Source organism: Eulemur rufifrons, chromosome 17 (genome assembly GCF_041146395.1).
Source record: "Eulemur rufifrons isolate Redbay chromosome 17, OSU_ERuf_1, whole genome shotgun sequence".
NCBI classification, from domain to species: domain Eukaryota; kingdom Metazoa; phylum Chordata; class Mammalia; order Primates; family Lemuridae; genus Eulemur; species Eulemur rufifrons.
The window spans coordinates 92,216,780-92,243,695 of record NC_090999.1 but is presented as its reverse complement, the minus strand read 5'-3'; the positions used below and the strand labels follow the sequence as shown (position 1 = coordinate 92,243,695).

The 26,916-nt window shown below is 42.0% G+C and overlaps 1 protein-coding gene across 1 annotated transcript in view; it reads right to left on the bottom strand.

Moving 5' to 3' along the window:
- CCDC192 (coiled-coil domain containing 192) overlaps positions 1–26,916 on the bottom strand; it is a 194,472-nt gene that overhangs the window by 104,294 nt on the left and 63,262 nt on the right. The gene's annotated exons all lie outside the window — the stretch shown is intronic.

Below are 26,916 nucleotides of genomic sequence, written 5' to 3'. Positions count from 1 at the left end.
CAGTTCAGCCACGACACTGATCATGATTTAGTTAGCATTTCCATAATTTCCTGATTTGTCGTATTTAAAAATGAGTATACATGTATGTTTTAATATTTGATTTCAAATTATCTGTAGAAAAGCATACTGATCAAAAACATGGTTGTTTTATTGAAGAAAGTATTAATCCCTAAGGCATTGTCAGGACATTGGAATTAAACTTGAGAGATGATCTTTACTCTTGTTCTCTGGAAAAGGATACATTTCTAAGGTCATCACGCAATTCAACATTACCATGAGCCTCACCTCAGCAAGAAGAATGGATGAGTTTAAACCTCAGAACTGGAGATAGTCATCTCTAGAGAACACACTTTCCAGATTTACCTGATGCCAATTCTTACTAAAATCTTAAAATACTCTTACAAGGTAAATAGCCAGCACATTTCATCTGTGTTTCAGAAAATGCACAGTTGGCTGTAGGGCAGCCAAAATTAAATACGTTCTTCACCCATTTCGTTTTCTTTGTGCCAAATGTCCTCTTTGGCAACCCGACTGTGTCCTTTAGTGAGAGGCTCGTGTGTCCCCTGGAACTTGAACACTGCAGAGTATGTTGTGGTTTAAAGCAGTGGTTCTTCTACCTTTTTGTTTTTAATTGTGGCCTACTTCAGGGATGTGGGATAGAGAGAAAACAAAGGTTCTGATCCATCTACATGGGTCTTTCCTCCTTTTCAATTGAAAAAGAACTCGGTGACAACAGAGAAGAAAAAAATAATTAACTTGCAGTTTGAACTTATACACACGTTGTGCTATAAAGCAATGCCCTGTAAACCAAAAATGGATACGCTAATTTCATCACACTTACATTGATAATATGTTGCCACTTAATCTGCACAAATTCAGTTAGAACATGTCACCGATGAGGTTTCGTGTCATTAGCCATTTGGGAGAGGTGGGCTGAGGCGGTGGTGTGGGGGTTATACACATCTTCTTTAGCATTTAATGACATGGATCATTCTTACTGGAGCCTTAATATGTGCATATCTTAATAACTAGTTATTTGAAAGATATGAACCAAAAATACTATTAATGCTAATACCCATCAACCAAACATCCAGATAATCTTTAACTTAATAACACTCAATAAATAACCAAGTAATCCTCAGTAAATTAAGATGAAAATGATAAAGCTAAGCTAACATTAATTTATAATTACAAAACAAAACCAAAAAGGGCAACAGTTGAAAACTAAAAGTAAACTCACGAGCGTGCCATAGTCCTGAGAACAAAGCATGCTGATTGTTTCCAGGCATGGCAGCAGCCTGCCAGCGTTGCCACGCACTGCGCGAGACTGACCTGCTTCCTTACATTCCGACCACGTGCTGGGTTTAGCTTATGAACCTCAAATATTAACAATCTATAACAACTCATCTTCTATCTAGTAAAAAATCTTTAGTCCTCCTTAAAAGCGAATGTATGTAGAAATGTACACCACTGGCTGTAAATGGAAGGAAGAACATGTGCTTTTGGATGAGTTGGGGGCCCAGAAAGAGGCCCTTCCAGAAGCACCTAGGGGTGTGGACCGTTCTGGGAAACTCGAGTGTCATGTCCAGAGGACAGTGTCAGCCCCTCGTGCCATGAGCAGCAGGGATGGGAACCTCTAAGAACCAGAAACGTTCCTGATGGAGCATGGCTGGCTGTCCTGTGAGCCTGGATGCTGCTGGGAGGCCCCAGGCTTGCACGCACTTTGAGCAAGATGGTCTCTTGGGCTCCCGCTGCCCCCGCAGTTGCCATTTACGACCGAGGAGGAGACGTTTCTGCTCAGAGTTTCAGCTCTAAGTTTTACTTCAAAGGTCGTACATACTCTTGATGTTCTGAGACAGAGACGGCTTATCAGCTTTTGGACTGTGTCTCTGAACTGTTACTCTGATGCCATTGTGGGTGACTTGTTTTTATATTAATTGTAAATTGGGAGTGGGTTTTAATAGAGTTTTTAAAAACTAAATGCTATTATCAAACCCTTTCTGAGTGCCTATCCGTCCTTAGTCAATACTCCACAAGGCTCTTCAGGCAAACACTTGATGAAGATACTTTAATTTTTAGTTTTCTAAGAGTATCAAAATCTGGTCCAAGAGCTTAATAGTTCGGTTGTGGTATTCCTGTCAAGGTATCCATAGTATCTTAAAGATCGACTCATGTGCTCGGACAACTATCAAATTTGTCCTCTCCCATATTATTATAAACCTTTTAACACTTTTCATTGTTTCTCTGGAAACAAGTATGTTTGGCTTCAAAGATTTGGCACCAACACAGTCTCATTTATCTTAACAGAGGTGGTGAAAAATAGGCTTCTTCAGAAGGAGCTCTGTGACTTCCTGAACACTCTCTTTTCCAAGAGTGACCCTGATGCAGCAGAAGAGGGAAGGCAGAGGTGTCCCAAGGTGACCTGCGTCCTGCAGAACCCACGGGGCTCCCATCCTCCAGGAATCGCAATGGATTTTGTAACATAGACTCTGAGTTCATCTTGATCTACGAGGCAATGTCTAAATTTAATGATATTCAAAATCTGTGCAGTTGAGTCTGTGAAATTCCATGCAAAAAGTGCTCAGAAAGAGCTTCATTAAAGTGAAGGATTGGGGAGTTTTGGAAATACTCAAGTAAAACCTGTTTAATTTATATAAACCCCCAGTGAGAAAAAGCATTAAGAATGGAAGTTTAGAAATAAAAATTTTCCACATTATTTCACAGGTTCTGCTTCCTCACTGAATGTTGCTTGTTGCCTTTATAAATAGTATTCCCTCCAGCTGGCACATTCAGACAGGATCCATTCAGACGGATTTCATGGGACATTGAGCAATTCCGGTACCTTTCTCAATCAAAACTAAAGGTTATATTATTCTCTCCACCTTTCTCTTTCCTTTCTAGTGGCTAAGAAAGAAGTTTTTGATATTATTGTTAATGTTTCGGAAAACCACAGTGGCTAATTATTTTCCTAGGTGAGGCACATCTCTCAACCTTCACCGTGTCCTTGAAGATGGGCTCTTTTAGGTGTAACGCCTGTTTCCCAAAGGTGGGGTCTTTGGTCTTCCATTGGTTTGCTCTCATTTCTTTCTTTCGCGAGTGTGCTTCATGGTTAGGACTTGCGGACGCACGCACACGGCAGAGGTGGCAGCCTCGCTGGCCTGCTGCGCTGGGTCGCATGAGGACTGTGCATTTTGCAAATGCCCATGATTTCCATCAGCAAATCAAAAATTGGTCCGTTGGCAACTAAAGGCCCAATCAATAAGGATTCTTTTGTGTGGGGACAGAAAGTCTTTCACCAATTTTAATAAAACCTATGAAACCTGATTGTAGAGAGGCATCAAGGAAAATCCTACGACCTCCTTGGAACATACGGGAAGGACTCTCAAGGTGGCCCTAGAGGTCAGAGAGGGAATGGAATTCTGGGGACTGCTCTTTCCAAGAAGAGCAGTGCTACATGTTCTCAATGGCTTTTCAGAAGGAAGGCAGAGACCCCAACAAGGCTTGAGAATAGAAATCTACTGGCTAGCACAGAGCTAAGCTGGCCTAGAATAGCTTAGCAGCTTTTAACTCACATGGTAGAGAAAGGGTAGTTCATTAATAAAATAATCTTTGGTGTGGGGAACATAATTGGTAAAATCAGTGGAGAGAGGAGAAGCATATATCAAGGTCAAATTAAAATGTAGTAGCCAATAATGTGGTATCATAGAGACTTCTGGACAATCCCAAGGGCAAACGGATCAAGCTGGCACTCAGCACTCAAAAGCAGAGGAACTCTGACCAAAGACCTGGGCAGATGGTAGAGGAAAGAGGCACGATTGCAAACAGCCCCGGGCTCTGTCAATATCACCTGTGCCCACAGACTTGAAAAGGTGGACTTTACCCATACAAAGTGTGGGAGAGACACCTGTACAATGAGATTACTGTCACAGCACTGTTGCTGTCAACAAGTCCTCAGAGGACAAGCACAAATCAACAAAACACCATGGGAGACAGCCTTAGGGGAGGCTCAGGTTTACCTGAATTGCCTTCTTGCAATAGGGAGCTGATGAACCATGAGAAGGTACCCAGCCTGCAGTGCAGACATAGTCTAATCCCGAAGCGAGGTGTCACTCTCTGTGCCCCGGGGGTCTGACAAATTTGGGCCCAGTCTCTGATCCTGCAGCAACAGCACTTCAGGCTTGAGGGCTGTTCTGTCTTGTTACTTAGAACTCTTCGCCTGCAGAGACCTGTGCCCTGACACCGTGGTCTTTGTGTTTCCTGGAGCCTCTGTCTGGTGCAACATCCTTCAGGTGATGCTCCTAGAGCTCCCTCCCTCCCACCCCGCATCTCTGCTCTGACGGCAGCTTGCCGGCGAGGCTCTCCTCATCACTCTACATAGAATGGCCCTCGACTTCTCCTAGGATCCCTACCCCGCTCACATTGTTTTTCTTTTTTTAGTCTTTTTCACCATCTGATATTTTGTATATTTACTAGTTCATTTTCTTATTGTCTTTTTTGCCTCACTAGAATGCAAGTTCCTCGAGGGCAGGGTATATCCCACCATAGGTATCCTGCAAATATATGAGAAATGAATGAATGAATTGGACGGTAAGCAAAGCTTTTGGCTCTTTCTAATCTCTCTCAATTAATTAGTCAATTAGAGTCTCAATTTGAGCCCCCAAAGCAACGACAGATGGAAAAGGCTTTCTTCAGAAGACACAACCTGAGAGGAGCCACGGTGCCAAGGCTCGTGAGTGCACCGCGGGACAGCGTGAAGGCCCTTTGCTCGGATGAGGGCGAGTGGTTTCCAGCATTCCCTGATGAGGTCTCTAAAGCAGGGCCCTACCTAGCCCAGAGCGCTGTTCCTGGAGTTGTGACAGTAAATTCCCGGTTATTAGGAAAAAAGGATCAGGACAATTGATTCAAAAGTGGTCCAGGAAAATGCCAGAGTTCAATAGTTACTGACTTGGCTTTACATTTTAATGTCTTTAAATTTTCCCTTTACTGTCCATTGATTTAACTTTTTGAGCCAACAGAGCTTGTGAGATATTTTCATAACTATCTTCATAACTATCTTCATAACTCAAAGATTCCTAGTTGACTGGATTTTAAGTTAGTCCTTCTGTTCCACAGTTTCTGGGTACCACCTTGTATCTCAGGGTTATTGTAGAAGTTGCAGTCATGCTGCCATGGAGGAAATAGTAACCCACTAGGAACGGGGTCAGTGGGCCCAAGGACCACATAAGATGGGGACTTGACCTCCCAAGTTCTCTTTTTCTGTATAACTCTGAGTTCCAGATGCCAGAGACCGTAGGTTCTGAGCTGCGCTCTAAGACTTCCTGCAGGGTGCCTGGGCAAACTCTTAGCATCAGCATCGGTAAAGTGGAGATAAACTCATAAAGTCCACGAAAGCCTGGTTGTTCAATCCCAGATTGGGATCCATGTTAAAGATCCCTAGAATACTTAGAAGGGACTTATGAGATCCTTAGAAAGATGAGTTCTCCAATCTCTTACCAACTTGGGATCAAGGCAGGGAGGTGAGATGACTTTTCGGATTTCCTGAAAAAGAGGCTATCCCTCAAAGAGTTCCTCCACCAACCTCGGGATGTCATGGCACCTGCTACTGTTGGCAACCTAGCCTCAGTCAGTGGCAGCCTGGAGCCAGTTCATACAGACTTGTGAAAGCTAGCTGTTAAAATTTCAGAAAAGTTGGGAGTTGGTTGACTGAACATGGGTAGCCTAAAAAGGACCATGGTGTGAGAGAGTATGTAAACCACTAAAATAGGCAAAGAGTATCAGCCCCCTACGCCCAGGAGCTGGTTGTTAAGCATTTACCAGCACACCACTGGCCCTTAGTTATCGCTCGACATTACTATGAGCTCTTTGCTGGCCTGAGCTTCCAGTATATGTGCATACGTGCGTGTACACATGTAGTGTGTGTGCCTATGTGCGTGTACACATGTAGTGTGTGTATATTATGGGGATGGGAGAGGGAGAAAAAGGATGTTTGAAAAAGGATTAGCCAGACTGGACCAGAGGGCAAGGGAAGATGGGAAGTGAGTCCAAAAGTTAATAAGACATTTTTATATTAAAAATATATTTAGATTTAAATAATCCTTGGTATAAATTTCACTAGTTTAAGAGTACATTATTTAAAATAATATTATAAATATTATCTATGACATTGAAAGGAACAGATGATAACATATGATACATATATTTAGAGAGTGACATATATAGAAACTTATAATTTTGTAAAACTGACCCCCAAAAAATCCCGACCTAGAAGAAATAACATGTACACATTATGTATATGTACAAATGTACTTTTCTACTTTATACAGTATAGAAATTGCTTGTTGTTAACATAGGGAATGAGAAAGTAGGAAGGAGAAGAAAGAAATTTTTTAATTCATATACCTTTATATTATTTACCTTTTGGCCAAATATTCATTAGTTATATCTTGTGGTTGCAGAGCAAAGCTGAACAAAATGGTTTTAAAGAATGACTTGTTCAAAAATGTAACATAAATGACATGTAGATGTACATGAAAAGTTCTGAGAGAAATTGTCTTCACTCAGTCACACAGAAAATTCACAGCATTATCTGCTCAGAATAGGAATATTTAAAAATAACACAAATCAGTGGAAGTATAAAGATTAAACGTTAAGGTTAAGCTTAAAATATTAGAGGGGTGTATGTGTGTACGTGTGTGTATGTGTGTGTGCGTGCTTTGAAATACTTCGTGAAAACAAACAAGGATAAAGGTATCCCAGAAAATGAAGACTAAGGCCGGTCCAAGTACAAACACGTTGGAGACAATGGCCTATTCATTCGTGCAGAGGAGCAGCAGCCTAAATGTCCTTCTGCCTATTCAAAGTATGACACCAATGACTCTAACCTTGGACCAGCTGTTAAATGTCCCCGTAAATTGTTTCATAGGGATTGCAGTGGGGATTCAAGGAAAAAGAAAACTTCTTTGTGAAAGGATCTTGGAAGCTATGATGCAATATATATAACATATACATTTTAGAAGTAAAGACATCTAAAAAGAAACAACTGCCAGAAGGCCTGGCTCCCATGCTAACTTTCATCGTGGTATTAAATGTTTCCCAAGATGTAAGCTGCTTTCATTTCAGATCTTTAAAGGCACGTGATAGAAGTGACCACCCAGACTCAATAAAAGAGAACATACATTATCATATCACTGACTCCACCATGCCAGATAAAGGCAGCCTCCCTACAACCTCAAATATTCCCCTGGAAATAACACACAGAGTGTTTACCCTACCCGAGAACCACCTGTATTTGTGTGGTAATCTGACCAGAAAGATAATGGGAGTCCAGGGCTGGGAATCTAAAGCAGAGTCTGTTGACATAATTAGGTGGTGACTATCCAACTCCCAAAGTTCTTTTGAGGACAAGAAAAAATAGGCATCTCTTGAAGGAAAGAGATTGTCAGTTTGCTTCCTAGTTTGTGCTCTCCCTGCTTTCAATAGCTACTTAATTTAGGGACCACAGAGGATCTTTACCTGGGACCATGAGCTCAGGCATTTCTGAAAAGTGGCACTGAGATTGAGACGGGTAGACATGAACGAAACACTTTGCAAACCACATAATGACTTGATGATCCCTTTCAACAGCTAATAACCTTAATGGAAATGCCCAGAACTGCCAGATTTTCTTCTTCTATTAGGAATCCATAATTCAGGATATTAGGGTACTGTTGCCTTTCCTCAAATGAAAGAAAGCAAGAAGATGACATGAAAGCCCCAGCGTTACCAACTCGAGTTGTTTCTGAGGAAACCTCCAATGGCTGTAGCCAGCTATGAAATACATGACTTGTCTGTTGGGCTTTTCCTTGCCAGCCCTTTCCTCTGGCTGACATCCCGGCTCTGTCACCTGTCCTTGCCTGGTCACTCCCATTCTCAGCCCCATCTTCACTTGGACAATTTCTTCCCATAATTTAATACTCAGCTCAGGTATTCCTGAATCCATGAAGGCTTCCCTTAGCAATTCTCCACCTCCGGCCTGGGCTAGGGATGGTTCCTCTGAGCTCCCACAGAAATTTCTGACAACTGCTGCCATTGCACTGGTCGTAATGTGCTATATGGCCTATGTGTGGGTTAGTCTCTTCCTTGTCACAGTGGTTCCCAACTTCAGTTGCACATTAGAATGATCTGAGGAAATTTAAAAAATCCTGATGTCTTGTCTGCCTTTCAGAGCAATGAAATCAGTATCTCTGGGGGTAGAACTCAGGATTCAATATTTTTTGAAGCTTCACAGTTGATTTTAATGTGTAGCCAAAGTTGAGAACCACTGCATTAAATGGCAAAGCCCTAGAGGCTGGGTCTTCAGTATATCAACCCAATATACAAGCCAGCCTGATGTTAAAATTTTGCTAAAATAATGAATTAATACAATTCAAATTAGAGTATTTTAGACTCTTATCAAGTGACATTAAGAGGTAGCAATTTGTTTATTCCAGAGTGCAAGTAGATTAACAGTAAAAATATATAAATATCATATTGATGAAAAATCATTAAGTCTATCACTTGGCCCATGCGTTGATAAAAAAAAGAAAAAGAATTAATAAAAACAATTTTTAAAAATCATTAAGTCTATTGATTTTATAGCCATGATTAGGAAGGAAGCCACTGTGTTTTTCATACATCATACTCTGAAGACTCTTTTGACAGTATTTAATATTATTTTCATGGCCATTTTATAAGGCAAGATGAGGAACTTTGAAGAACTGTGGATGTATATGAATACTTCCACAATATGTGGCTTAGGAGATTTATACAAATAAGGACCAGACGCAATGTTTCTCAAAGTGTAGTTCACAGGCCAGCAGCATCCAAATAAAAATATATTTTCATATTTGGAATTTTATGAAATCTAAATATGCTTTTAGATTCTTTGGGAAAAAAATTCAGATATCTACTTGCACTTTTTTCTCTGTTTTATTGAGATGTAATATTCACTCTTTTAAAGTGTACAATTCAGTAATTTTTAGTATATTCACAAAGTTGTGCAACTATTACTACTACCTGATTCCAGGACATTTTCATAAACACAAAAAGAAATGGGTATCCATTCATAGCCACTCCCCATCCATCTCACCCCCGAAGGCCAATGGCAGCCAGTGACCTAATTTCTAGCTTTGTGGATTTCCCGACTCTGGACATTTCATATCAATAAAATCACAATATGTGATTTTTTTTGTTTTTGTATTCTTTTATTTATTTATTTTTTTAAAATTTAAACATATAATATTCAAATATCTGAAACCAAAATAAAGAAAAATATTGAGGATAGTCAGAGGAAACATATGCATTGCACACAGAAAATCAAAGTATATTTTTCATTAGAAACTATGTGAGCCAGAAGACATGGCAGCAACATCTTAAAAAGCTAAAAGCATAACAATAAAAAAGAAACTTCTCAACTCTAAATTTTTATACATGGAAAAAATGTCTTTAAAGTATAGAGGTGAAATAAAGACTTTTTTCAGTGAAGCAAATAATGAGAGGATCCATTACCATCAAAACCAGTAGCCAATATGATCATTTTGGAATACAGACAAAAGGAAAATACATAACAAAAATAGCACAAAATATGAGAGGAAGGAATTGGAAGTATAGTATTGTAATGTGTCTTCTTTTATTTAGCATGGCATTTTCAATATTCATTCACGTTGTAGCACGAATCAGAATTCTTTTTTGTGGATGAATCATATTCCATTTGGTTGGATATTTCACATTTTGTTTATGTATTTATCAATTGCTGGATATTTGATTGTTACCAGGTTTTGGCTATTGTGAATAATGCTGCAATGAATATTTTTATTCAAGTTATTGTGTGGATGTGTTTTAATTCTCTAGGGCGTATACCTAGGAGTAGAATTGCTGGATCATATTGTAATTCTTCTACTTGTATTTTAAACAATCTTTTTAGGTGATTCTAAGTCTCACTAAAGTTGAGAACCACTTTCTTAGGGTGTCATTATTTCCTCCAGGGCACTGTACCTGCAGTCCAACAATTGCCAACAGGTGTGACATTATACCTGGTAATAGGTGAAAAAGAAAGACTATCACAGCATCCAATCAATTATGATTCATAAATAAAAAGGTAACTATTATACAAGTTAACAATATGAATAACTAATAATATCACATTATCACCTTTGTTTGACAAATTTAAATCCAGATATAATAAAGGACAAGGTTTAAAGAAACAAATGGCTTGGAATAAGTCAATCATTAAGAACTCTGATATTTTCCCAGGCTACAGCTGAACTTGCTTTGATTTTCTTTTGTCTGAGAACCAGGAACTTACTGGGTCAGGCTAGCTCTAGGAACCAGATTTTGGATTTGATAGGTGTGGTAGAAATACATCATTCTTTTTGCCTGCCAACCATCTTGGGACACTTCTCCTGAGCGTGGTGGTTTCCCCGTCTTCTCAGACCTCACCTTCTCAAAGCAGAACCCAGGTCCACTTGCTACCTCCCTCGGTCCTTGGTGCAGGCCCGAGGACTCCCCTCCACTGGCCAGAGGCGTTCTCGCCAGAAGTCAGACCAGGACGGCTGCCGTGTGCTCTCCACTCACAGCGGAGCACTCTGTTCAGAAGCAGAGGCTCTACTGGGAGCCACCAGGCCCAGAGTCACAGGGCCAGCTGGGACGAGGCAGCACGGAGTGGGGGGTGATGGGGAAGTTCTGTGGTGTGATTGGACTGTCACTCCCAGTTTCAGTTTTCAGGTCTGGGCCTCTGGACCTCTTGGAGAGTCTGGGAGTCACTCTTGACCTTCAATTAATACTTATTCTGCTTAAATTGGTTAGAATATATTCCCGTTAAACAAGAGCACAACTGATACCACAGGACTCTACGTTAGAAGCCTCACCGAGTCTAAACTTTAACTACAAGATTGTCTCCAGTTTGCTAGTTGGCTTTAAGACCCTGACAAATCTCTGTCTGCCTCCTTTGCATAAAAGCCCCCCTTTCCCTGGCTCATTGGGTAAATTCTCTCTACCGCTCAGGGTATAAATAGTGAAAAGTTTTGCTGATGCAATTCTAACCCCCTGTAATATTAACACTAATAATAAAATATCTATCCACAAAACAGTGTGTTGATTTCTAAGATACTCTCCCCAAAACACTAACTCTGAATCATACATTTCTTTGCCAAGCTCATCAGCTTGTAAGCGTAGGTGGTCCTATTTCCTAATCGCCCTCCCCGCCCTACTACTTTTCTCAAACACGTATGAATGTACCTTGTCTAGTAGCTTTGTCTAAGCATCAGTGGTGGATGGAAAGTTTTAGGGGCAAAACAGGGATCTGCGACTTTCGTACTTTGTACATATATACTGTACATTTAATAAAACCTGATCAAGAATATAGTCAGCCACTGATTTTGACAAATTCTCTTTCTTATGCTTTTCTATTTAAAGAAGCTCCTTATATTCTAGTTGGCAATCTGGAAGGCCTCAGAGGAGACTGTTTCTGTGATGCTGAAGGCAAATTCCATAAAAGAACGTGTGAATTTATAGAAACCATGTTAAACCTGATTTTCTTTTACCATTCCTATCCCTAAATGGGCCACTGCACAGATCCAGCCTCAAGACACTAGGTTTTGAGTCTCTTTGCTCACTTGTTCCTAAATGAAATCCAGAAGAGAGAGTCAGGGTTTCACTTGATATTCTGACATCTCACCATCTACCTGAGATTTAGTTTGCTCTGACTATGGGTGTCCACAGAAAATGACACGAATGTCCATCAACCCTTCCTAAAATATGTTCAAGATGATGTGCACAACAGCTCCCAAGGCACACGGTCTATGCACACACAACATAGACCTGAGAATACAACCACGGATCCACAGTTTCAGACTGAGAAACACCAGCCTGATGTCTTACTACTGTGCATTTTCAAGGCTACATATGGTCATTGCTAAAAGAGAGAGATCCTGCTGTCATAATATTTATTAACGATCTGTGCAAAGAATTATATTTTGAGGCTAAAATTTCCCCAGAACACATGGTTTTGAAAATAAAAATAAAGCAAAAACCATCCATGAAAACTAATCAAAATTAAAGTATTTTAAGAAAAAAACGCCATACTTAAAGAAGATTTTGAAAACTGTTTGTCCTCAACAATGTTTAAGACAATGCAGACACCTAAGACTTGAACGAGAGAGCAGTGGGAACCTGGCAGCGTAGAATTTCGTTGGCGTGAAACTGACCAGCAAGAGATGGATTTGCTGGGAAGTCATGCTGAAGTCTAAATTCTTATCCTAAGATCCATGGATGAAAGGTAAAATAAATCCCCCAGGCAACAGTTTTGGAGAAGTCATGGAACTATGCCCCAAAATGTTACTGAGTCTCTCTCCAACCAAATTCTGAGTTATTCCGATGAACTAAAACCTCTACATTTATTAAGCATTTACCATGCCAGTTGTCCAGGCTAAAATCCACCTGGATCCTAGGTTTCCATCCAGTGAAAGTTTTATCTACAACAATGACTTTCTCTGAACACTGTGGTCTTTCAAGGGTCACTGTCAGCAGAGCTCTTAAATGACTTCGGTTACTTCTTGAGCTCTATTTCTGGGGATGAGTGTGTTCCATGCTTGGAAGAGAGTTGAGAGGGAAACATTCCCAGGAGCTCAAACTAGACATCTTGCTTTTAATGCTTAATGTAAATATCTAGATGTATTCTCATTAGCAATTCCACAGAGCAGAATAATGCCTCCTATTCTCATTTCCGCCTATTCCCTCCACTGAAGTTCCAGTCTGACTGTGCACATTGTTCCTGCTCCCACTCCCACCCCGCCATGCTCCGCATTCTCCGCTAAGCCCCGCCTGCCGCAGCCTCTCTGTTTGATCCTCCTGCTCTTCCTCTTAACTGGTTCCGTGAGGACAGACAGCCACAACTGACAGCCAAGCCTCCCTGCACCCATTAAGCCTGAAGAATAAGACACTGGCTTGTTAGATTAGTAAAAAATAGTTGAAGAATGAAAAATTAATTCTTTTGGTTTTGCATTCCTTTCCCTCCTCCTGGAACTCTGTGATTTACTAGGATCCTTTCTATGAGAAAATCAAGTACTCCTTAGTTCCTACAACACAATATTACCATAAATTTTTAGTGGAAAAAGTTTAAGAGGTGTAGAGTTATTATTTTAGTTTTTCTTTATTTTTAAGATGACTCACATCTAAACCATTTGTCAACTCTCTGACCTGGTTATCCTCCTTTGAGAAATTACACCCGTTTAAACAAGTCTGTCTAAATCATTTATTTATACAGTTGCTGAATATTGCTGCAGATTCTAAGGCTATGAAATACCTGTTCATCCATAAAGGCTCAAGAGAACTCTCCTAGACCCCTTTTCCCTCCCTGCAGTCTCCCAGCAGGGTTTATGTCAGCCCTCAATACAAAGGGATATGATGGGGCAAAACACAGAATTATTTACATTTGAAACACTACAAATGATAAATATCTGCATGCAAGCAGTCACTTAAATTAATAATTAAAATTAGAAACAACTTCCCTTTTTTATTTTGCAAAAGAGGAGATTGAGATCCTCAATGATTTTTGGGAAACTGTATTAAAATTTATTCATTTAAATAGAAAATCCTCCGCAGTTCTGAGGTTTCTCATGCAATCTGATGGAGGGTGCTTCTTCTCTAGAGGAATTCCTGACAGAATTTGAGCATGGGAAGACTAAAGCAGAAAAAAGACAGAAGAACAAAATAGGGACAACTGAAGTCCTGCGCACTGACATCAGGACGGTGAAGAGTGACCTCAAAAGGGTCTCACGGAAAGGCATGTGCCCTTCTCCACCCTGCACTGCGCCCACACTAAAGGGACACAGGTGTCTCCAGAAACGAGTATCCAAAAATGGATGTCAAAGAAACTCTGGCAAGTCAGCTGCATTTCATTTGTCTCTAAGCACAGGGAATATGCGTCATAAAAACTCCCAGCTGGGACATTTGTTTATGGGGTCGAGCAAGATTGGAGAGAAACAGGTAGGATGACATTCTCCAGGGGCTGAGAAAGCAAAGGTTAGGAAGGCAAAGCTGGAGGCACAGGAGTGTGGTCAGAATTGCCTCTCAGCATCAAAGACTATCTTTTCCAGTTGCAAAACTCCCAGGCAGTAGTTTTCCATTGCCCATGGCATTGACATCTGCCCAATGCAATCACTGTGCTCCTACTGGAGTGAAGGTGAGCGAAGCACCCGTACTAATTCCTCTAGGCCTCCTCTGGCAGACACAGAATGGTCTCCTGCACGCTCTCCTCAGGCACAGAAAGAATGAGTAACTCACTGGGCTCGACAGCGACATGTATTTATATTGAAGCCAGTGAAGTAATTAAAAGTTAAAATCAATAAAATGAAATTTGGCATGGAAAAAAATATATGTGCTTAAACTGTTAGATAAATGTCAAAGCACATACTGTAACAGCAGCAGCTGCAGTAATATTAACAACAACCATCAACATTAATGGCTGTTGGCTATGGCCCAGGCACTATTTTAAGTCCTATACCTGCATCATCTCATTTAATCTGCACAATAACCCTATTGAGGTAGGTTCCACGACTATCCCATTTTACAGACAATCACGATGCAGAACATCCAGCGCATTCTCTCACAAAGAACGCTGATAAAGCTACCACTGAACAAATACAGGACTGTTTGCTGGGGGGGGGGGGGGGGGGTTGGGGTGGTTGTTTTATCTCTTGTTTTGTTTTACTGTTTAGCAAGCACTTATATAAGATTTGCTGTGTTGCAGGTACTGATGTAGGATTATATCAACTCATTTAATCCTCATGACAATGCTGTGAGCTAGACACATTTAGTATCTGCATTTTACAGTTGTGGAAATTAAGCCTCAGAGAGATCAAGCAGCCTACCCAGAGACACACAGCTAGTAAATGGTAGACTGGGGCTCTGAATCCAGGCCATCTGTCTTGAATGTTCAGATGAGAAAATTTTTATACAAGTGGTTGATGCTTAAACATTTAAAAAATATTTAGTTAACTCATCCAATTTCCTGGGAGGGGAGGTGGGTTTACAGAGTGTGTGGATAGTGTGAGGGAGAGTTTGGGGAGAGGAGGGACAGGCACTTGTTACCTCTCTTTTCTTCTCCTCGGACCTTGCCAGTGACCCCATCATATGCCCTGATTATAGGTGTACCCACCCACATGTGCCTTCACGCACGTTTCCCCCTAGAACACCTAGTCACGATGAGAGACTTACCGCTGAGGGTTAGAAGACATCTGACATATGAATGAATAGGCAAAGTCAATTTCAGTGCCCACAGCTAAAGCTAACAGCTCAGATTTTATTATACTTAATAATTTCACTATTTCTTCACATTTAGTAACAAAGTAAACAACCATGTGTACTACATTTCTATTCAATTATCTAAGCATTTCTGTCTACACCTCTCCATGTTTTATTATCTAGGTATACAACTGTCTTCAAAATCCCTTAAGTTTCAAATACGCACAACCTGAAAACAACAACTTCCTCATGAAGAGGAGTTGCCTCTGCTCCAACAATACCAACACCACCCTCAACTCCCATGCAAGGAGGGGAAATTAACATTTGCTGATGGATTTGAGCATCTGGAAAGCCTTTGGTTGGGGGGCCTGGTCTCATTAATAGAAAAAGCTAAAAATGCCTTGAGTGAGGAAGAAATGGAGGCTGGTGCTTTGAGAAGGAAAAGGAAGTAAACAAACCTAAGGGAGGAAGCTGGTTCATCCAAAGCAGAGAGAATTAAGTACTGGGGGTTCTTAAGATAGCAGGGTCCACAGTTCACTTGTACTCAGGTCCTTCGGGTAACAAGACTTCAAATAGGCAGGTGTATCTAGACAGGCTGGACACTGAATGCTGTCTATAGACCAGGAGCATAAGCCCTTTATTAAAGCTTAGCACTGAACAAAAAGAGCCACAAGTCTTTGAGTAGGCTCACAGGCATGGGCATGGAGCAGAGGGAACAGCCACAACTGACTAGAAGCTAGTGGCGTCCAACTTTTAGAGAGCAAAATCCCTGGGATACTATGCAAATCTCAGGGAGGAGAGAGGACCACCCTTCCTACCAAAGGACTGAGACTGAATTTTTGGGTAACAATAAATGGGGCCTGAGTCAGATTTGAGTTTTATTAAAAAAAAAAGTGACATTTTTGTCCCTTGAATATCATGGAGCAAGACATGGAAGTATATTAGACATTATTCCTCATATCTTTGTATTTTCTGGTAGTTATTGCATAAATTTTAATCTCGAGTTTCACTTGGTTTAATAATAATAACAATAAACCAATTTCTAATGTCCTTCACCCCGAAGTCAACTTGTGCAAACCTATAGATCCAAGACAAAATAAATGTCTTAAACACTGGTGTGGCAGAATCTGATAGCTGCTCATCAAAATCCACGTTTCCCTCTTGTTTTGGGTGCACAGCTAGATTACCTTTCCGGACATTCCTTGCAATTAATATGGCCCCATGTCTGAATTCTAACCAATGGAATGTGAGCAGTAATGAGGTGCACACTGCCAGGGATGGCCCATTAGAAACTTCCCAAGCACACAGTTAAACGACCTCTTCCCTCTGGCCAACTGCGATAGAGATGACCCCACAGTGACCTTGAATCGTACCTGTTGAGGATGGCAGAGGCTCCCTCGGTTTCTATCCCTGAATGACAGTGAATAACAGTGAATGAGCAGAGCCTGTCCACCAGTGGGGACATACACAGGAGACTGTCACTCGAATGAGCAAGTGTGTGGTACTGTGGTACGTGCTGAAATTCCAGGATCTATTGGTTACAAAAGCTAGCATTATCTAAATGGCAAAATTCAAGTGGCTGAGACAACAACCACTCCCTCCCCCTCACCTGCAATCACTACATATTCCTGTCCTTTGTAAAGAACATCTTTCAACTTGTAGAACAGATGTAAGAAAATTGCAGCCTGTATTTAAAATCCGGTGTAAGGCTCATATTTGACACTACCGATAAATATGTTTTGTTTGCCACGCATTCTATTTTATTTGAATTGGTTGCCAACATTTAATAAATGAGATTTCACACAAAAATCTGGATTTTCAGCCTGTGAAAAATTGGATGGTCTGAACACCCCAGGCCTCACTCTCTTTTTGACTACGGCTCCCTCCAGACCCACACGACTGGCTCTGCCGTCTTCCCTCTTCTGCCTCACTTACTTGGCCTTTGACTGCCATTGACTTTGCCTGCTGGACTATTACAAATAGCTGGGGATTTAAAAAGTATGCAATACCAGCTAGACTACATTATTTAATACAATGAGGAAAGTACCTACTTACATGTTATGTCCTTGGCTTCTTTTGATGGAAGTTATAAAAACAGCCAAATAAAACCCATTACTACATTTGCTGGTCTGATGTTATTGATGGGTTTTTCCCCACTATGTCTTTCAATATTCCCTATATGAAATCCAACATAAACTCCCATTTCAGAATTAACTCAATAGGAAATAAGTAATGACATGCCTTCAGATCCCCCCAATACCATAAGAATTATTGATCTAGTCATTTTTCCTATTTTGCCTTTGCTGTTAAAAAGATGAAAGCTATGTTTCTCTTTTTTTGTTGTTGTTTTTTTTTTTTTTTTTGAAACAGAGTCTCACTCTGTTGCCTGGGCTAGAGTGAGTGCCGTGGTGTCAGCCTAGCTCACAGCAACCTCAAACTCCTGGGCTCAAGCAATCCTCTGCCTCAGCCTCCCAAGTAGCTGGGACTACAGGCATGTGCCACCATGCCCGGCTAATTTTTTTTAATATATATTTAGCTGTCCATATAATTTCTTTCTATTTTTAGTAGAGATGGGGTCTCGCTCTTGCTCAGGCTGGTCTCGAACTCCTGAGCTCAAACAATCTGCTCGCCTTGGCCTCCCAGAGTGCTAGGATTACAGGCGTGAGCCACCGCGCCTGGCCGAAAGCTATGTTTCTGCTTCAACTATACTGTATAAGAAGTTAGGACTTACACTGTCATATTCTATTTTTTTCCCTGATATTGCTATTTTGTTTCAATATATATGTTCTCAATTATGGTTCTTCATACTGCTTTTTAAAAATTCAACTATTTCGTAAATCCATTTCTTATAAGCCATCTCAAATCCTTTGTGAAATTAAATAGAGTATAAATAAATAAATATGGTTAAATTAAACATTATAGTAAATATTTAATAACAGTATAAAATTATATCAAGGGAACAGCTAAAATTTAATACTCATAAAATACCGAATAAATCCAGTTGAGGTACAAATTCTTATTTCATTTTCATTTTGTTTCTTCCCTTTTGAAAATAGGATAAAATTATAAATAAACAATCTTTTAGTATCTTTTTTGGCTGATTTGCTATAAACTAGAGAGACACGCTAAATTGTTTGTTGCGGTTTCTAAAAATTAACAATCACTGGCAAGCGGGGCACTGATCCATTCTCCCAGTTTCTGGTCCATCCATTCAAGAAGGCATCTCCTGAGCACCTGCTTTGTGCCAAGAACTACGTGTGAATAAGGCCAAGTCCCGGAACTTGGGGAACTCCACCAAAGGAGGAGAATAGAGGCTAGAAGAGGGGTCCATGGAATGTGCACTGGATGGAGGGACAGCTGCCCGAGGCGTCAGGAGAGGCCTGTCACCTGGTGGAGAGCAGCAGGCATTGAAAGGTGAGCAGCGGGGGAAGCAGAGGGAAAGGCCCGCTCTGCCAAGGGATGGGGGCCTGAACCTCGAGGAGCCTTTCATGAATCCCAAGACCTCCAAGCAGCGCAATCACTGGGTGTCGACTGGCAGTGGAGGGCAGGGGGAGTGCCAGGAGATGACACTGTGGCCACTGAGCAGCCAGTGTGGGCTTGGAGTCAGACTTCAGACTTACACAACCAAATCTATGGTGCGGGCGGCTGACTCTGGAAGAACTACTCAGGGCTGTTTATGGACTCAGCCTGGTACTTCCCTTACGATTCACTGATTTAGTTTGGTACTGCACGTTGCAGAAAGGATTCAGTGTAGCTTGAAAAGGTGGATGTATTGAGCGAGACGCCACTAAATGAAGAGCTTGGGAGATGTGGTCGAGGGATTTTAAGGGCAAAGTAGTTAAGATAGAACAAGAGGGAAGGTTGGTTCACACAATTCATGCCCTGATATAATCACTTGTTAGAGGCAAGGTACAAACTTGGCTCTAGCCTTCCTGATGAATGGTTATTAGTCAAAATAACCATTTAAAAAACAAAAAGGGCATCTGTGGAGTAAAATCAAGCTCAGCGCTCGGTGGAAGCACCGACATCACTGGTGCAGAGAAGCGCACTGTCCGGTAGGATAGATGTCCTCAACAGTAACCTGACAGTAAGCACAGCGACAACCTTCACGGGGCAGTTTCTTGTAAAATTCTCCCACACTAAGTCCTCAGCATTTTACACACACCACCCCCACCTGCCACTGAATGAAAGCAGTTCTACGGCACCTTGGTGCAGTCTAGAAATGTGGCTCTCTGCTGCTCTGGCTTTGTCCAGGAAGGATTTTAGGCTAACTAAAAGAAAAAATAGACCGTATTTTAGATAGTTCTCTGTTACTTGCTTCCTTTCATCCCAGCTTTTTAAAGCTCAGCACTGAGCCCAAATGCTGACTCCAGGTCGGCTCGTGGAGTGGAGTTAAGCTGGCTGGAAACGGCCAGCTGGGTCGGGCCAGCACTGACATCTTTTGGAAACGCAGGGCCTGAAACGACACTTCTTGAAGGGAAGGGCCGCCCACACTCCTTCACCCCCACCCACTGGGTGACCGCTGACCGAGTGATTCAACAGACACTCGCTGAGAACCTGCCACTCAGGGGCACCGTGAGCCAGACCCAGGCTCTGCCCGCAAGCAGCTTACAATCTCACAGGGATAAAGACAAAGAAACGGACAACGGAGTGGCAGGGAGGCGGTTCCATGGAAGGCTGAAGAAGACATTCACTCGGGGAAGACCTGAGCTGAGAAAGCGCTGACCTGACAGGACACAAGATTCTCCTCAGACAGTGATTTTGAGCCTTTGATTAGTCAACTTCCTAGTACGGCCTACAAAATAAACAGGCAGCTAGAATGAGGTACCTTGTTCTATAAGATTATTAACCATAATCCCACAAAATCACAGGACAGTTACTGAAAAGGATAATTCCGTTTTAGAGTAACCTGCTAATAGATTTATTGAACACTTAGTGTGTGCTAGGCGTGGTGCTAAGGCTTCACGTGTGTCATCTCACGTCACAGCTTTACATCACCTCCAAAGAGCCCTCCTAGGCTAAGCAGTGTTGTTAGCTGCTTTTGACAGAGAAGAGGAACAGAAGTTAAGTAACCTTTGCAAGGTCATGGGCGGGACAGCAGAGGTGGGGTTCAGGCCCAGTGTCTGACACCCCGTCACTGTCTTCCTCCTTGGCAGGACTCGGGCAGCAAGACCAGTGGCCTCTTAACCCCCGAGACTCACATCCACAGCTTCTCTCTGTAGTTGAAGGGCATGCCTCTCACTCATCGCAAAGCAATTTTAATTATTAAGAGAACAAATAATAAAAGTATAATTTCTATTAGATTCTTATAGTAAAGGGTAATTTCTGTGTGAACATTAACGGCTGCAGGTTTATATAGATAAATGCAGCTCTGGATCAAAGGAGAAAATGCTGAGAACATTCCCACGTTATTCCCATCTGATTTTTTTGACAAGTAGGTAGAGATTATAACAATGATCTGCATTGGAAAATTTGGGCCTGTAAAATCTGTATATTTTTTTGATAGGATGCTGGTGGGAGATGTCCAAGCATCAAGTAAGAAACGGAGATATATTGTTTAAAGAAATGCATAGTTCACTAATAGGCATTTACAAAAAAAGTTTACAGCCTGTGTCCAACTAGGTCGCTAAGCAAAGGTCAGACGCCTGCAGAGGTAGCTGGGGCGGCAGGCGCTGGCCAAGGGTGGCTGCTCAGTTCAAACTTATTCATCATCTACAGAAAACGAGGAAGCAGGACTCAGACCTCATCAGAAAGCGGAAGCTAAGCCCCCCGGATTCCAGCCAGATTCCAAGCTTGTGTGATGTTACTGACTCCACTCGTGCTTTAGGGCCCTGCCCCTCAGTCTGCCCCCACTAGCAGATCCAACAACTACGAACAGTGGCTCCCAGAGCAATTTATTGTACCTGGATTTCTGAGAGAATAAAAAGGTAATATGATCCTGGTGGGGCTCCAAAGTTTTATTTTGAATATTGCCTCATCCACGTGCTAGAGATGAATTATTTAACCATGGCCTACTGGGTAGGATCTGTTAGTGGATCACAGAAAGTACGGATTCCAGCTTCGGAGCAACCTGCTCATGTGAAATGAGAGCTCAGACCCCCTCCTCTTCCGAGCTCACAGAGAAGCTTGGCAGCGACCTTCGCCGATGGGGTTTGAAAGCCTCTGCTATTCTTCTCTGATTTTTAGCCTCCCCAGATCAAGCATGTGAAAGGTGAACCATGCAATAACCACACGAAGGGTTAAAATGAAGAGCTAAATAACCATCCAGTCCAGATAATGCAGCCAAAGGAGGTGAGATGCAGAGAGGGGTTCATTTGAATCAACACGTGCAATGAAAATATTTCCTTGACTTATCCCATGTGCGACCATTCAGTACCATCTGGTTCTGTTCGCAAGTAATCACTGAAGAATTTTCCATTTAGAATAGTTGATCTGGCTCTAAAAGAATGGCCTACAGGAAAGGAATTTCCCCGTTCCTCATTGGCTCCAGGTAGAACTCATTAGATCCTACTGCCACGCTGATTAACTCTGCCATGGGGTCTGAGGAATACAATAAAGTTAAAGGATCATAAAGATTAATTTATAATCACAGCTGGCATCTGTGCATTCGCATATATGTGCAGCAGAAATTCTGCATTGGAAATGAAGTCAAGCCTAAGAAGCAGGGGCCCTGGAGGCGGAACGCCTACCACAAGTCTTTGCTTTGCTGCGACACACCAGCTATTCGCTGGGAGCCAGCTCTTAGTGTCTTTGACTCTCACTTTCTTCATCTAATTGAGGGGGAGGAGTAATAGCTACCTCATAGCATTGTTGTGAAATATAAATGACATCATGTGGGTGGGAACATTTAGGAAGCCGTGTATTGTTTTGTGACTGTAAAGTGTTACTAATCACTGTCACTTTACAGTAGAATTAGTCATGACAAGCTTCAGGAATGAAGTGATGCTTCCACAGATGCTTCCACAGAACGTAGAAGTGTGGGGTTTAGAGAGGAAGGGCAGGGAGATAGTTCCCCTTTGACCAAGCAGTTGAACAAACATGGTTGGCGTGCTGCAGCCTGCCGCAATCCTGGCACCGTGCCACCAATCGGGCCTGGAGAGGTCTCCCAGCACGAGGATCGTCAGGCCCTCGAGACCACCCATCAGTGGGATGCCGGTCAGGGACAATGTTCTGGCCAGAAAGTAAGGCACTGTATTGTTTCTCAGATGTTACCCAGCACCCAATCACCTGGAGGCCTTTTAAAAACACGTATTGCTGGATCCTGTCCTGAGTTTCTGATCCAGGAGGTATGAAATGAGACCTCAAAATATACATTGTAAACAAGTCCCAGGTTGTGCTAATGCTTCTGGTCCAGGGGCTGCAATTTGAGAACCACTGAGATCATGTAAGAATTACTGCTTCTTAGTTATGAACAACTGAATCTAATTCTGATTAGCTTAAAGGAAAAGAGAATTTATTGGAAGGTTATTGGATCGTTCCTGAAAGCCACAGAAACCAGATTTAGAATAGACAGGATCTAGAGAAGTTCTGGTCCAGGCAGCATAGACTCCTTCACCATGATGGGCCTCAGTGGCAGAATGTGCCAGCTCCAACACGTCTTTCCTCTCAAGAGAGAGGATAATTCACCTCAATTAACATGCAGAGTCCCTGAAGAAAGCATGCAACTGGCTTAGGGCACATGCCCACTCCCCAGCTAGTAGCTGACAGGGTACTTTGAATTACAGGCCTTCCAAGACTGCACACGACGGGAGAGATGCAGTTGAAAAGGATATCTGGGTATTATTGCCAGAGGTGTATTAATAGATGCTTAGGCAGCCAAACAAAAGCCAACAAAACAGTCCCTGTCCCTTTCATAGCAGGGAAAGATCACTTCACAGAGGGCTTGGAATTCCAGCAGGGAGGAGTCTGCACATGGTCTAAGTTGGAGCTCTTGCAGATTCTTAATTTAGAAAGTGAAATGGCAGTTTAGACCTTCGTTAGAGGAGGGCAGGAAGGAGTCAAACCATCCCTTTGGGGCAACCCTGCCGTGGTGCCAGCGGTGGTCTCTCCCATGCCCTGTGCTCCTCACCCTGAGCTGCCAGGTCCCAGTGTGTCCTCTGAAGCCGCGGCTCAGAACTTCTGGTTTCAAAGACAGACTCGTCTGTCCCACAGCTGAATGCATGCTGTGGAATTCACTCGAAAGATTCCTTCATCTGAATGTTTTTAACTTTTTAGTTTATTAAGAAATATTAATATTTCAAACATACAGGACAGTATAGAGACTGACGTAACACTTGAGGGCCCACCACCCAGTTATCCACATGACCATTTTTGAGATAATTCCATTGAATATTATGCAATTTTTGGCCCTGGTCAGGTCCTGTGTGTAGCTAGACACCAAGAGATGGGATGGCCACAGGGATGGGGCACAGCGGAGGCAGACCTCGGGACTATTGCCGATAATCGGGTCATCGATGATGTTGTGGACAGACGAGGCTAGGCACTTACACCCCAAAATACTAAACACAGGCGAGAAATGGATCAATCATTGGGAAGGCATTAATTTTAAAAGGAATTTTTCCTTAAGATACTTAGTCCTAACTCAAATTGCCCTAACACGAACAATTATTTCTAAATGATTATAAATATTCATTTCAAATATTTGTTTTATCTCATGTAGGTTTCGAGGTAGGTACGCAATCTTGTGGGAGTGATAAAAATGCCCAGGGCAACTTAGCCCGGGTACTGATGTGTGCGCTGGGAAGAACAACTCTTTATAACTTTTTCAAAAAGTGTAAGCTGTGACTAGGCACAGTAAAGTTAATGGGATGAGATTTTAATCTTCAGAATACAGGCAAATGATAACTCTAAAATGTTAAGGCTTGTATCTTCTCTCCATTTGATAGCTATCAACTTAATTATGCATTAATATGATTCAACTATTGAGTTCTAGATGAGTGAACTCTGAATAAAAGCAAGCCAAGACACTGTGTTGTTAATCTTCATGTTAAGACCATGTTCCCTTTAGATACTCTTCTTACTTCACCTGAAATAGGGGTTTCCCACCAACTATGTTTTCCTTCTCTGCTCTTTTTTCCTTCCATTTTCACTCTAAGAGATCGTTTCCTTTTGTCCCTTACATGTTATCCTTAAAAGCATCAGACACAGATTTAAAGTAATGCCTTTTGTTACTGGCAGTTTTAAGGAATACAATCTTTTTTACAAAGTTATTTTTCCCAAGTGACAAAGGATGCGCCTATAAATGCCAAAATAATTTTATTTTTTAATTAGCCATTTTAACAATTCATTTCAATGAAATCTGTACAAGGCATTGGCCAGACACTGTGGGAGGCATAAGGGTAGAGAGATTTTCTCCCTGTTCTCCAGGAACTCGCAGTCTTGGAAAAGAGATATACCACATCAAATCCTCCTATCGTGGGGCACAGCATGACAAGTGACAGGAGAGAGGTGCAGAGAAGTGCTGTGAAGGCCCAAGGAAGGAGGGAGACTTCTGGGCTGATGGTCAGGGGGTACTTCCTGGAAGGAACAATCTTGATAAAGAATGGGAAAAATCTGGCAAACTCTACGACAGGGACAGGTATTCCAGGTGAAAAGGATCTATAAAGAAAGCCCCGAGGGCAGGGATGGCTGGTGCACTTGGGGGTCCCAGACATATGCTGGAGATGAGACAGGAAAGGGGTCAGGCCATCAGCGTCAGTGTGATAAATGCCATGATCAGGCTGCAATTTACTCTGGGATAGTGGGCAACTATTTTCTCAGTCTAGGCTTTGGAACTGAGGAAATGACACGATCAGAGTAAAATTCAGCTCAATTCAGCAAAATGTATTGAGTGGTTACAATGCACCCAACCCGGGACTTGGTATAGTGGATTCAGAGACACATTCTTGGTGCTGCCCTCAATGGCCTTACAGTCTAGCATAAAACAGACGTCTAACTGGACAATAGCAACAACATGCAATATATTGAGCTCTGTTAAATGAAATAAGCAGGAGGCCAGTGGCCTGAGGCTTTCTCCGTACTTTGAGTTCCTGCATGACAAACCGCAGCCTAATTTAGAATACAAAGTGAAACCTACTTTAGGAGGATATTTTTTGTAACGAATAGCTGAGTTTCAGCCAATCACAGCTTAGTGTCAGCCAATCAGCGGCAGCCAACTGATCAGATCACACCCAAATAAGGCAAAGGCCTGGCTATGGCCAATTAGATAAGTTCCCTACTTTGTGTCTGTGTTTGGCCTATGATAGCTCACTGCTCACACTGCTAGATGGAGCTCTCTGAACCTGCTCTAGTTCTGAGTGCTGCCCAAGTCATGAATTGTTTTTTGCCCAAATAAACTCTGTTAAATTTAATTTATCTAAACTATTTTTTTTAACAGCTCAAGTAGATGTATTTACGGGAGGTTATGGGAACCCAGAGAAAGTAATCTGGGCACTCAGGAAGAAGCTGGTCCTTATATGAGTCTTGCAAAGAGAGTAAGAGGAGAGGGAAGGATATTCCAGTCCAAAAAAATACTGTGAGCAAAGTCACAGAGCATCAAACAATACTGGATGTGCAAAGAAAACCAGGCTCCATGTTACCAGTGGGTGCAGTGTGAGGCAGACAGAGGTGAGTGAGGGAGAAGACACACAGCCATTCTCAATAAACATTATTCTTAATAATGTTTTCATTTCCATTTTTCTTGATGAATTGAAGCAAAACCTTGAAAAACACACTGCCATATTGAAACCTGAGTGTTGGTCAATTACATATGAGAATCCTCAGTTGTTGCTATCAATACCCTGATACGAGGAAGCAATTCCAGCTCACACAAGGCTGAGACAGCCACAGCGTGGTCCAGGAGCAGAATCCCTAGACACTAGGCGACGGAAGGAGACACCACAGGAATGGTCCTAAGGCACCAGCACTATGTTTTTTTCATCTGTCTTTTTATGAAGAGATGCTAGAAGCTAATATCAGAAGCTTAGTGAATACATTTGTTCTCCTTAAAAAATCTGGAGCCCAAACCCCACTCCATGTGAAGGGCTGTAGGTTTCAATCTGTCGTGAAAGGACATCCTTTGACAATAGTAATTGTCTGGCACCCTCAGGCGCAGGCCAGGGGAGAGGCATCTGCAACAGAATGCTGGGTTAATGGGACATATTTCTGTCTGAACATGTTACAATGCCACAAATGCAGCCCATAGTCATTTTCAGTATTGATAGATTGAGCATAGAAGGCCAAAAGAAGATTCTGAATTTATAGTTAAAATCTCTGCTAACCACCAAAGCAGATTAGCTTTTGTCTTCTCCAGCACAAAAATGAGGCGGTTATCAAGATTTTACTCAACTCCACTTATTTCAAACCCCAGAGAGATGGTCACCAGAATTTATTATTTTGCAGTTTTTTTCTGCAGCTCTTCTGAGCTGCAGCTTCTTAGCTTTCAGGTCTGTTTGAGGAGCTCGGTGGTGTTAAGGTCGGCTATTAGCATGGCTGGCCAGTGTCCTTAATCAAGAAGTCATCCCATAGCAGCCAGAATGTAGGTGGAGGAGATGACTAAAAGGAAAGGGAGCAAGTCTTTGAGGAGATGGCCAAGGCATTAGAGTTGTTCAGATCCTTTGGAAGGGACTGTGGCGGGGTGACTGCTCCATGGGTGTGAATAATACACAAGGGCATTTTGGC